Genomic DNA, 13,480 nt, shown 5'->3' with positions numbered 1-13,480 from the left:
CGCAAATAAAGAGATTCTTAAGATTAGTAGCCAGTTATGCGCTAAGGTTCTTGGTGAACTACATTCCCTTTTCCTCAGCATGGTCCTCAATTCAGAGGTCCCACATCTCTGTGAGTAGTGTAAGACTCCTTTCCATTATCTTCTTGGTAGCCAAGAAATATACTCTGCATAAAATATCTTTAGATTCTCAGGCTCTGAAGGTTTTTAAAGAAAATCTGTGTTATGTTATTCAGAATATTTGGGTAGAGGCATCTTTAGATATAGAACCATGAGTTTTTTGGGAGTTTGGAAACTTTTTATTGATAGCACTGGGGAACGCATTTTTTGTTGAGTTAGATCCTACACTTGTTTTTTACTAAATTTTGGATGGTGAATCCAGAAATGACCCCAGCTTTTTGCTGTCACATCCAGTTTATACAATACAGGGTACCCTCCATTTTTGTCAAAAAACATACAAATTGTACATACAATGAAAAATTAATGAAATAATAACTTGAATGTACTGTTTATTTAATTTTCTTTTGTTCATACAAAGGATTTATTGTTACTCCATGACATTTTTTTTTACAGTAAAAAAAAAATTCGGGTAAGCAGTTAAGGTAATAAATTATGCCTAAAGCTTTTCCTGGAGTGTTCAGTGTTAAGACAATCCCACCGGATGCTCCAACAATAGTCAGCCATCATATGTACATCCCAACTACCCTGATATCATGACTTCCATGACCTTCAAATCTTGGTGGAATCATTCACCTTACTGATCACTGACTGCACCAAGGTTTTCCAGGAAATTAGAAAGATGGCTGATCAAATCCCTTATGAACAGAGTCCTCTTCAATTTAAAACGCTTCATCATTGTTGTCACCAAGTTCATCACGAACAAGTTCATCACGAACAAGTTCATCATGTTCTTCAAGAGAAAGGTAGCATAACGTAAATCGGATCTAGGATTTCATCTAATTGAGCCACTGGGCATATAGCCGATGGAACAAGAATAAAGATGAGGTATAATTAAAAGTAAATCAGATGACAAAACATCTTATATTTCTGACATTAGTTGTAGGGGTGGCCTTGTTTTGCTTGGCTGAATATTATTTCAAACACATACAACTCTAAATTATTTTTTTAGTTTAAGCATATAACAATAATATATGAAATAAAATGTTCCTCGGCTTTAAACTCTGGGATTTCAATCAGTTCTGGGGTTTCAATCAATTGTTGCACCATTCCCCTCATTGGAATCCCATCTAGGTAAACCAACCCACTGCTGTCTTAGGGAGATCATAGGCTTCACTTTCCATTTGTCTGATTCAGCTCAGCTATCACTATAAAAGTTGTTCACGTTCACAGGTTCTTATGTAGAAGCTTGCAGAGTTTTTCCTTTGCCAGGCTTTAGAAAATTTGTTCATAATGTGCTATCCTCAACACGGTGGGTTACAAGAGTGTTTAGATTACTTTTCACATCTTTTGGTAAGTGATACTGCTTTATCTGTATATTTAACAGACTGGATAGAGCTGCTTTTTAATAAATGCTTCAAAGATACATACATTGTAAGCAGTAGTTTTTGTTCAATTGAACTCCTAATGTAGCAGAACTTATAATACGGGTTTATCATTCAGCAGTTTAGTGCAACAATTGAACATAAATGTCAAAACTGGAATTGGTCATGGAGAATTTATGTGCATTATAATGTGGTTAATGAACTTTAAAGCTGCACAAGACTGGTTTTATTTTAATTTGAAATGCTACTTCTAATTTAAGATAAGTCTTTTGAGTAAGAAAAAGGAATAAAGTCAAACCATTGAAGCTTCTAGTAGAATGCCCTTCAAATAATGACAGGTTTGATATCTGTTATGTTGAGTTTTCACTGTCTGAACTTTACACACTTACAAACTGAAACAGAAGATCTAAAGTCTTATAGTTCATATTTGTATAAATTCATATACATTTCTTTTATTATTGTTAATGTGATTTTACCACTTGAATCCCTATGCTTATGTTTTGTGTTGTAGGGGATGTGACAACAGTAGATAACAAATAGAACTGATCTGTTACTGCTTAGCCCCCTTCAAAAAATAGTAAATTAAAAAAAAAAAGGTAGTAAACTAAGATTAAAAAATAGACAAATATAATAATATAATTAGATATTAAAATACATTTAAAAATAAAATATTCTCTCCCAAAATGAATCACCAGGCTGCATCAATTATATGGATGATGCAGATGGTATTTGAATTTACTGAGTTGGCACAAAATGCTCACATAAGAGAACCCAATGTCATTCAAATTCATAGCAATTGCAAACCCATGAAAAGTCACCGTTGTGCTAATTTGTCCCCTTGTCACTCTGACTTAATCTTATCTTAATGTTATGCCAACAATATACGCAAACCATTTGTTTTCCTGCATGCATCACAATTAAGCAGTGAAAGGCAAATAAAGCTCTTCTTAAGCAGTATGCATAAGTTTACTTTGAGCTTTATGATTTCAATATATTACAAAAAGTCACACTCTGATATTATTTTAATCAGCTGACTTTACCAGTTATATTTTGTGGTAAATATATGGGGCTGTACAAATTACATAAACTGAAGACTACAAATGCTAAAAAGTATAATGTGCAGAAATGATACTTTGCCAGTCAGTTCTCTGACTTAGGGAAGTACAGAGGAAAAAGAATGGGGACTCAAATAATTAAGGAACCCTGATTTTCATACCATTGCCCTGATTTATTAAAGCTCTCCAAGGCTGGAGAGAATACACTTTCATCTGTAAAGCTGGGTGATCCAGCAAACCTGGGATGGATTTCTTCAAAGTCATTTGCCATTTGTTGTTTTGAATCCTGGACCAGATCAATTCAGGTTTGCTGGATCACCCAGCTTCACAGATGAAAGTGCATCCTCTATAATTTCTATAACAAATCCACTGTGACTGGTGCAAGCAAATTATTTCTAAACCTTATACCAATATCTAAATAGTTGAATATACTCTGTCTACGTACTTTCAACACAATTTTGCTTTATCCCTAAGGGGCCATATATGTTTATTTTATTATTCAAAAAATAGGGACTTTAGGAGGCTGAAAAACAAATTTTCAGTTGATTAAAACTTTTATTGATTAACATACCACATCAATTATACATACACATTAAAATCATTTACATAAATCTGTATTCCTAATTGAGCTTTGTTCATTCCTCAACGCATTTCGTGGAAACAGTCCACTTCATCTAGAGGTAAACGATAAGAGAGAATTTAAGATAGAATGGACAGTTCCATAATTGTATGATCCCCTCAGGCATTGGGTGCAGGGTTCAAAAGTGGCTACTATGCAGTTTGCAATTTAACCAAAATCAGCAAATTCAACTGTTTTACCCATTTAGATGAATACACCAGAAATATAATAGCCATTTATATATACATACTCTGATGAAAATTCAATCTGATATGAATGCTGCTAGTCCTATGTCCATCTAAGCCTGCAATGGAGCTGGGACCAGCACCCAATGCCTGAGGGGATAACACAATCATGGAGCTGACCATTCTACCTTAAATTTTCTCCTGTTGGTTTCCTCCTGATGAAGTGGACCGTTTCCAAGAAATGTGTCGAGAAATGACCAATAAAGAATACAGATCAATAAAGATCAATAAAGAATACAGATAGATTGATGTATATGATTTAATGTGTATGTACAATTGATGTGGTATGTTAATCATAAATTAATTTCAGCCTCCTAAAGTCCTAAATACCAAGATGCCGACTCATTGCTAATGAAGTACCCTAATCCATGAATTATGTAGAGGACTATATGAGGAATTCCCTTAGTTACTACAAAGTGCCAAAAGAATGTGTAGAACAGGGGGTACCCACGCATTTTTGGTTAGCGAGCTACTTTTAAAATGACCAAGTCAAAATGATCCACCAACAACAAAAATGCTAAACATATGTTTATTTATATATATATACTGAGTATAGTACACAGAAGTGTCTGGAGCTAATGGAACATTGAATGGCAGAACATTGCACAGATATTTCACTACAAGACTATAGTGACAGGAAAGCTGAATGAGAGAATCCCCATAGATGAACAGCAGGGCGTCCGGTAAACAGCAGGGAGGGGTAAGGCAGGGCTCCTGGATCGACTTGCTTTGCCTTTGCGATCAACCAGTAGATTGTGATCGACGTGTTGGACACCCCTGGTGTGGAATTATTAAAAAAATGGATCGCCTATACAGTAAAGTCAAGGTCTCCCAGACAGGAGCCATTCTATCTTGCCCAATTGCCTTTCCCCCACAGAGCTTTGCATTTTTCATATACCCACATGCATTTGCAATGACATTAGGATTCAATCTACTGCTATATTGCATTAGTTTATCATCTATACCTTGGTATACAAATAATGTTTTCCATACACAATTCCATGGCATATTACTTGACCACTTTTAGTGACCACTTTAGTTTAGTTAACTTTGTTAAATGATTGTTAGGTTACATCCTCTTGTCTCCCTTTATATATCATGCAATTACACCTTCTACTTAGAACTATGAATAAAATGGTATAGGATGTTTATTTGGAAAACTTGATGTTCACCAAGGTTAATAAATATGGTAAGGCTGTGTTGATTTTAATTACTGAAATGAAAAATCATGAAACTAGAATTTTTTTATTCATAATGATATTTAAATTGATCGTATTTACCTATTTACCAAGCTCAATGAGCAGTCTATTTTTAAACTAAATATTAAATTTATTGAATATTTACAGACCCTACTAATTTATTGAACTAAATATTATTGGATAATTCTACCTGTACATAATAGTTGCTTTGTATCTATGGAAGGCATATGCTTCACCCATAGAGACAAGTTTAGAATTCATTTACATTATGTATTTTGATTCAGTATTAGGAGTGCCAAATAGGATAAACACATTTCAGTCAGTAAAGATTTTTTTGTTTGGTATAAAACTGGTTAGTATTCCATTTTGATCTCAAAGCAGCATCTGCTTTTAAAGACATTTGCTTCGTATTATGTAAAATAAACAAGACTGGCAGGCAGGCGGGTTGTACCTTGATAAGTAGGGCAACAGCTTTTAAAAGTAAGTGGGGAGTATATTGCACTCCCAGATCCTTTTTAATCTTTCAGACTGATATTGATAAAGTAGACATCATCTCCCAGGATGCAGCCTACGGTAGCACTTAAAATAAAATCTTGAGCAATAAACAGAAATATACTTGTACCCCTGGTTGCTAAGCACCAGCTAATGTGTACTAGTGCATTTACGATTCAGTAGCCCCATGGTACATGAGGGAAAAGGACATAATATCAAAAGTTTTATATGAAGTTAAAGAGCAGAATATTGTCCACCCATCTTATTTTATTTATTCTGATATTCATTCTGAGCATTACACAAAATAGGGATCGTTTACAGAAAGAGAGGTTTTTGCACCATACTTATAGATGTTCATAAATTAACCTTTACAACTGCTGTGTCCTATTTCTCTGTACATCTTTCTTACATATTTTTATTTCTGCTGTTAAAGAGCTGAGTGGTTTTCAACATCGGTACATTATTCATTCAGTAGCTCATCCATTTCTTAATGCTAACTCAACATGTAACCTGCTACAGTGGATAAATAGGAGGTTGTTTGGCTGACTACTAATCAGTTTAGTGCACTAAATATATTTTTACATTTTATTGAATGTGGAAAATTATTGGAAATAAAAATAATGACTTTCATTTTAGATTTTTTTTAAACAACCTAAATATTTTCATTGCACTATTGCATCATAGATAATTATCTGATCAGATTAATTTTCTGGTAGCGCAAGGCCAAATAAACACCTGAGTCTGTTCAACATTTTAACAGGGTCTTCAGAGTAATAGCAAGGCTGCAAACCTGACAGTTTGGATGAATACAGTTGTTTGAATGGCAAACATCTGATGTTCTTTAAAACTGAGCTGTTAATTTTACTAGTTCCTCCAAGCAACTATGGAAGATATTTTAACAGCCTAAAAGGTAGTAATAAAAAATATACTGTGGTAATAGTGTTATGATATTTCCTGCAATCACAATTGGTAAATCTTTGCACTGTTCTTTGATTTAGGTATAGATAGTAGTTCATGTTTATCGCTGTCAACCTATTATACAAGTTTTGCCACTGGTAAAATGGATTTGCTCAGTAGCAATCGTTTATGCAACATCAAAACTGATTTAATCAACTGAGGTATTATTATCATCCAGTACTGGACTAAATTAAACCCAATCAGACCTGCTGACATAAATTGCAGTATTTGGTTCAGTTGACATCGGTTTGAGATCCCTTCTGAGATCATTTTGAAATATTTACCAGGTGCATTCCCACATTTGACCTTTTTCTGACCAGTAGTTTACCCGCTTTAAGTAAGTTTTGCATTCTGAAAGACTTGAAGGGGAATGTAAAACCCATTTATAGCCAGCAAAAGTCCATCAACAGGAGCACATAGTTTGGCTAGGTCTATGAAGCCTGAAATACATATACATTTTCTGATTTGGACAGGCTAACATCACAGATTTGATAGATAAATGACCAAGGTAAACAATCAATATAACAGATCAGCAAACCATGTCACTATTGATCACTATTTTCTCAGATTAGCTGATGCATATAGCTTTTCCTATAGCATACCATACTCCCCTATTCTTCTGCATAGGCTAAAAACACAAATCTATGACTAATTATTCACAAAAGGGCTGGTAAAGATGTATGCTGGAGGGCTGATCAAGCCTGCACATTGTAATATCCTCCTATGCCTATGTCTGACTTGAGCCGCATACACACGAACGAGGATTGTCGCTGGAAATGAATGACCGTCCCGGCGGATCTGATTAAGCAATGATCGTTCAGTATCTATTGTGTGTACGGTCATTCAGTGGATGTTTCTGCAATATACTTTCTCCTTTATATGTCACTTCCTTCATTGTTCAAACGATTGTATCTAACATGTGTACATTATTGGTGGATTATATTTGAACGATCGTATCGTTACAGCATGTACAGAATTGTGCACAATACGATTGTTTAAAATAATTGAGCATAATTGTGCATATTTGTTAGTCATTCGTTTTCTAACGATAATTATTGAAAGTGTGTACCTAGCTTTAAAGGCCTTGGCTAGATTATTTAGTAGGTGGTTTTTACTCTGCCGTTTGTTTTTCTTTGAGTGTTGAAGAGAGAAGCATTTGACGGATACTAGAGATAACAGTAATCTTCTAACAAAGAAATGTTTACCCTCTATGTAAGATTTTCTTTTATTCAGAGATAATAACAGAGCGTGGATAATAAAAGGGATTTTATCATTGATCAGATATGATTGATACAGGGTCTTTGGTGTAGGTTAGGTACAAAACAAGTTAAAACATTAAATCTTGAACCTTGTCATCTAATTTGTGTTAGAGTTTGCCTAATAAAGATTAAATCTGGCAACATTTAGATGTGAATCTGTGAAATTTGTCACACTCTGAACATATAAAGATGTGAGGATGTCATGACTTAAAAGAGCAGTGAACACAAAACAAGTTAAAGTTATTCTTAGTTATTTTGTGGTCACATTAAGAGCCTTAAATGTCATCTATTTTGGAATCACGCGACATGATGTAGTCTCTTGTTATTTGAAATCTGTCATATTAGGCCAAAAATGAAACCTCGCCTTATCAGAACAGGTTACTGTGTCTGAATGCCATTTTCACTTCCTTCTTTATGTCAAGGGGGAGCAGGCATGGTATGCATAAGGGGTCTGGGTGGTAAATGTTTCATACACTTTTCCCCTGCATAGACATGGTGGCTTTGTTTCTTTAAACAATCTAAAATTGTCATTGGGTCTGCATTATGCTAGGAATACTGTAGTTCTCACCATATTTCCCTTACCAAAAATATGTATGGATCCTGAAACCTTTACATACAGTATGTGCCCACTGGTTTAATCAAAACCGTTCACATTATTACTAACACTTTTACATTTTAGCGGAGTGTCTACTCCAAAGTTTAGAGAACTACCAATCCTTGTGTCATGTTAGTACTTTTAGCACTGCCTTTGAGATATTTTGCTTTATGCCAGATTCAACTGTCACTACTAATCACAAGATGCGTTGGTGGACATTACCAACAATGGGCCTTACTAACTTGGGGCTCCATGGGGGCCCCTGTTGGCTAAGAACAGTCCCGGGCCCTCATGCAGTGGCAAACTTTGCACATGTCCACCCCTGACAAGATGATGCCATTTGTTGGACGTTTTTAAAGAAGGTCACTGATTGGCCTTTTAGCAATATAGAGTTATTTTATTAATATAACTAATATACATTGGTAATGTATTGAAGAATATGTTTATCTGCTTCTCGTTTTAAAATATTTGTGTATTAGAAAGTTAACATTTCTACCACAGATCAGAAAATACAACTTTTTTGATACCAGCTTTTAGTGTTCTGTGTTTACATGAATAGAGCAAAAATACTTTTTTAAAAAATACATTTCATCTAGATTGCCTTATTGTCAGCTGATTCAATATACCTATTCATTCTGGATTGCTATCTGTAACTCTTTATTTACATTTCTTTTCATATTTGGTGAGATACAGTTCATTCTGCAAGCAGACACTTTCACATTGATTGCTTGTATTTTGCAAGTCATTTGGGATTGCGATCTGCTTACAGTGAAATGCAAAATATTGCTGTATAGGTCTGAGAGATGAAAATCATTTTAAAAGCATATACACAACATACATATCAACAAGCCAGAAAATGACAGATGGGTATGTTCCTTTCTTAGTAGCAAATGGAAGAAGTATTGATTGCCTTTAAAACATGTAATTTGGCATTTCATGTCACCGCACTTTAAAACCTTTTACAGGTGCAAAGGGAAATATGTTTCAAAGTTTATGGGGTAATATGGCACAAAATATTTTGGGAAATATATTGAACACAATCACTTTCTGAGAATGTGACACAATAGTATTGTGCAGCCACTGGCCTATTTTTAAAGAGCAGAAATCTTTTGTGGATATAATAGAAAAGGGTTACTTCTCTGAAGTTAGACACGAAAATTACCACCACCCCTATTTACAGCAGAGGATGCAGTGATTTCTTCATATACATTAAGTAATAATACATTTTGATTTCAGTCACACTTACCAGCTAGGCTTGTATTAAATTGTGATCCAACTCTCTTTGTGTTGCCTAATTCATCTACTACAATAGTTTGACTAAGAATGATATCCATACACAGGTAACAAAAGGGTTTTGAGAAATCATTTTGGCAGCGATACTACTGTAAAGTCAGAAATGATAAGTATGGAGAACAAGGAAGAGAAAACTCTGGGCGTGTGAAAGATCTATCCTGCTCTTTGTACAGTAACCCTATTTTAGCCATGTACCTCAATTTATTTATCTAGGGCAGGGTTCGGCAAACTCCGGCCTTTATGCCAGATACGGCTTAGCCAGTAGTTCGTTCCGGCATAACGCCCCCTAGCTGATCCGCCATAAAGCCGCGGGTTTCCGGCTGAATCTGCCAGGGGGGCATTAGGAACTACCAGAGCCAGAGCCCCCGCAGCTCCAGTGCCACCTCCTTGCTGTTGCTCCCCTATTTACCGCGGCCGGCATTGATACTTCTGCCGCTTCGCAATGCATACAGAGAAGAATAATTTCACTTCAGGGGGGCGTTCCCTGGTGGTGGGCGGAACCATTAAGGTGGGACTCAGAGTCCGGCCTAGTGTGCTCCCGCCCACCCCTGAAATAGAATAGTGGCCATAAAAGTTTGCTGACCCCTGATCCAGGGATTTGTGTATAATGGCACATTGCTTCATGACTGCCTGTTTGACACAGGCACAGAGGAGACTAGGATGGTTAAATGCCATCATAGAAGAAACACCTGGATTTCACCTTCAAATCACAATCTCCACATGTCCACAGTTTGGCCATGTTTGATCTAATCTTCAACTTGCAGACTGATCCCTAAACATTTCTTATCAACAAGCCATCTTGCTTTTGTAGCACTATTAGATCTTTAAATGATATTGAATAACTTCTACAGAATGCTATAAACCCAAAGTACATGTCAAAAATATCCCAGGCACATTGATCCCAAGAAGTTATTCTTTTTTTTTTTTTTTTTTTTTTGCACATACATTACTTAGATAAGTTAATTTAACTAGATTTATTGCTCCTAGGAGCATAGCGTACCTAAGGTCTGAACATCTCTCTAAACTCTCTGGGTCCCTCTCTTACAGGGCTGTGCTGGGAGGACACACAACTTAGAATGTGGCTTCTTGTCAATTATGGTTTAAATGGTAATTCAATATTTATATTCTAATTAAGGGCAGCATAGAAAGGTAGTCTATACTTTCCACTCAATCATTCACTCACAATCTCTTTTGCGGAGGACAGTTGTAGCTTAGCTTGCTTTGTCTAGGACTTAACAGAACATAAATGACAACCATTATCTCCAGGGTTTTCTACCAGCATGTGGAATTTCATCAACACTTCATTACCTTAGACCTGGGAGAAAGATAGTTCTCATGATAGTATCCTCACCAGGTAGATGCCCCAAAGGAAGGAACATGCGTTAAGAAGTATTTTTGGTGTTTAAAATCGTCCCAGCTATCTTACACATCAAGCCTACTAATTGTCACTAAACACCCATTACACGGAGACATTTCTCTAGCATACCGTCAAGAAGCAGGCTCAAGGGAGGCTGGATCAGTACACTGCATACTTAGAGAACATTAACAGGCACATACAGACAGGCTGAATATTGTCCACTGTTTTCTATATAACTTACAAAAAGGCAAGAAATTAAGAAAATGATGCATTAATATATTCTTATGATGTTTTATTTTGTAGAGCTGCAGCAGTAAGCTTTGAACTTCCATTGTTTCTGGCGGGTGTATAAATAATTACTGTTTGCATGCTGCTCAAAGGTCTACTTTAGTCTTTCTCACCTGTCTATTCAACTAACATCTCGCCAATATTGCTTTTATTTAGAGCTTCTCTAAACATAGTCTCATGGCTCGTACTTTAGTTCTTTCCTGGTGTTCTTAACGTGCAAGACATTCATAATTTCATGCCATGAACCATGGACCTTACTTTTGTGTGTTATGCTTTTGTCTCATTTCATTAAAAATGAAGCCTCTTAAAACTTTAATCTTTCCACTTCTTAAGTTAGGCACAGACTTTCACTTCATTTTTTTTATTAAAAATACATTTTGTGCAGTGCCCCAAGGTCAGGATAATGGGAAGCTGTTGTGATAGTGTTTATTGATTACTTTAATTTTTTAGCACTGAGCAGAATAAAACATTATTAGTGAAATGTATTTTCATCTAGGAAAAGGGCTAATACAGAGCTTAGCAAAATTATATTTTCCTTTTTTAGAAAAATGTTTCCTTATGTGCTTGCAATTCTTAAATGAGAAGATGTCCCAGGGATTTGGGGTGGGAGTAAAACTGAAGTTCTGAAAAGGTTAGCTCTGTTACTTTGTTGCTAAGGTCTAGCATTATAAAGCAAATCTATGATTTGCCCACACAGGGCATCAATCTACAGTATCACTTATCCCATCCTAGCAATATATACTTACCTTCTTTTCTTCGCCTCTGTTCATTTATTCTGAAAAAAAAAAGCTCCGAAAAAGCTATTAACCTGTGTATTAACTCTGGTTCAGCACTGTATTATGGTTGTGATACACATGTGTTCTCATATTCTTCTGGATGTTTCCTTTAGCCAGTGTTGGTAAACAAAGCAACAGGGAAGTGAAGGCAACATATATGCCACTTGGCAGGTGGGGATCAAAGCAGGATGGGGATGGAAGACCTTTCATTGACATTTTATTCTCTTTCTGCTTCTTCAATATAAGTGAACATATTCCCTTGATATAAATAGTAAATCTTCTGACACAGTCTGAACTGATGGCATGCCATCTTACCATTTAGGGGAATCAAGGTACTAATATTTTCACAATTTTTCATTTTAAACTGCCCAAATATAAACTTGTGTATTTTTTTTAGCTGCAAATATGGGAAAACGCTTTAACATTGTTTGAGGCTGTATATATTTTCCCCCATTTTTACAAGTTAAAGTATTTTGCACTTTTGAGCTGAATATCTTGTTTTGCTTGCTTTTAAATTATATTTTTTGAGCATTGACTTTAGCCAGTGTGTAACAAACTCTTCAATAATGTCTTTCATGGCACATTTGTTACACACTTTACATGAGTCCACAGCTCCATCTACTGATATGACCAAGGATTACAACCTTAAAGAGGCCGCATGATTGGACCATACATTTCAACATTCCTCCCATAAGATTCTATGTGTATTTGTCATACATTAGGCATGTCATTTACATGCAAATTCAGAAATGTAAAAGTCCAAAAGCCCTGAGACTGCTAATGAGGACCGCATCATTAATATGATGTCAGCAGACTCAAGTGCCAACTTGTACTCCTCCTCACTCCTCCTATAGTATGTGCGAGATCTGCGAGTCTCCCATGATGCTTCACGTAGGTATCCCGGGAGGCTCAGCGCAGCAGTGATCAAAACAGAAAGGGGAGGTGCTGCACCCTTTTATGTAAAGTAAAAATTTGGAGTTTAGGTTTGCTTTAAAATGTTCAGTTAGTCTGTTTTTCTGCCTGCAATTTGTTTAAATTGGTGAGTCATTGTAATAAAGTTTATTTCATATTGATGTAGGCCTTGCTAGTTGCCTTTTTAAAACAGCTGCCACAGAAAGTCTACAAAAATTGCACTCAGGCTTAGTGTTAGCTCAAAGAACTTAGCAAAAATCAGTTAACAATAGATTATTAGATTTTTAATAACATAAGAAATAAACATAAGCTTTTTTGCCTGAAGAGAATCTTGGTCTGCACTGCAGTACAGGCCAGAATTTCAGGATAGCCCTACAAGTATGTCTGGGGCATTCAAGAGTAAGGGGTGTGCAAGTTTTGGAGGAAGGTGTGGGGTTTTAAGCAGCAACATGGGGCGGCTGATACCAGAAAGACTGATTCCGCGTGTGACCTGTAAAAACACGGTGCTCTCTTGGCCATAAACACTTTGGTGGCTGGACCGGAAAGTTGCTAAACTTTGTAGGACTTATTGCTGTTTCAAGTTCTTTTGTTTTGCTGATTACTAAAATTAAGCTGTTTTCCATTTTGAGTTGTGTAAGCTGAAAAAAATGGATTTACCAGTAACTGTGTGCTAGTCCCCCTAACTTCACACTCAGTTTATTGGGCAAGCAGGCGCAGCTTACATGAGAGAGTCAATTCAGGAGCAGTGCAGTATCTTTGCCAAACCATTACAAGAAGCTGCATTGCTGTTACAATCATCAGGTGTTTGTGAGACTTTGAAGATGCTTATTATTACATTTTTAGTGCTCTGCCAGGCCACAGTTTTGGAAGAAATTTGATTCCTATTATTAAAATGTTTAGTGAAAGCTATGATGCTACAAAAAGTAGCATATTT

General features: G+C 36.0%; 1 protein-coding gene across 5 annotated transcripts in view; it reads left to right on the top strand.

The window, feature by feature from the left end:
• The window catches only part of KHDRBS2 (KH RNA binding domain containing, signal transduction associated 2), a 162,003-nt gene that overhangs the window by 53,642 nt on the left and 94,881 nt on the right, over window positions 1-13,480 (top strand). The window lies entirely within an intron of this gene.

Source organism: Pyxicephalus adspersus, chromosome 4 (assembly GCF_032062135.1).
Source record: "Pyxicephalus adspersus chromosome 4, UCB_Pads_2.0, whole genome shotgun sequence".
Classification (NCBI taxonomy): Eukaryota; Metazoa; Chordata; class Amphibia; order Anura; family Pyxicephalidae; genus Pyxicephalus; species Pyxicephalus adspersus.
Note: the sequence above shows the minus strand (reverse complement) of the source record. Positions and strands in the feature narration are given on the sequence as shown.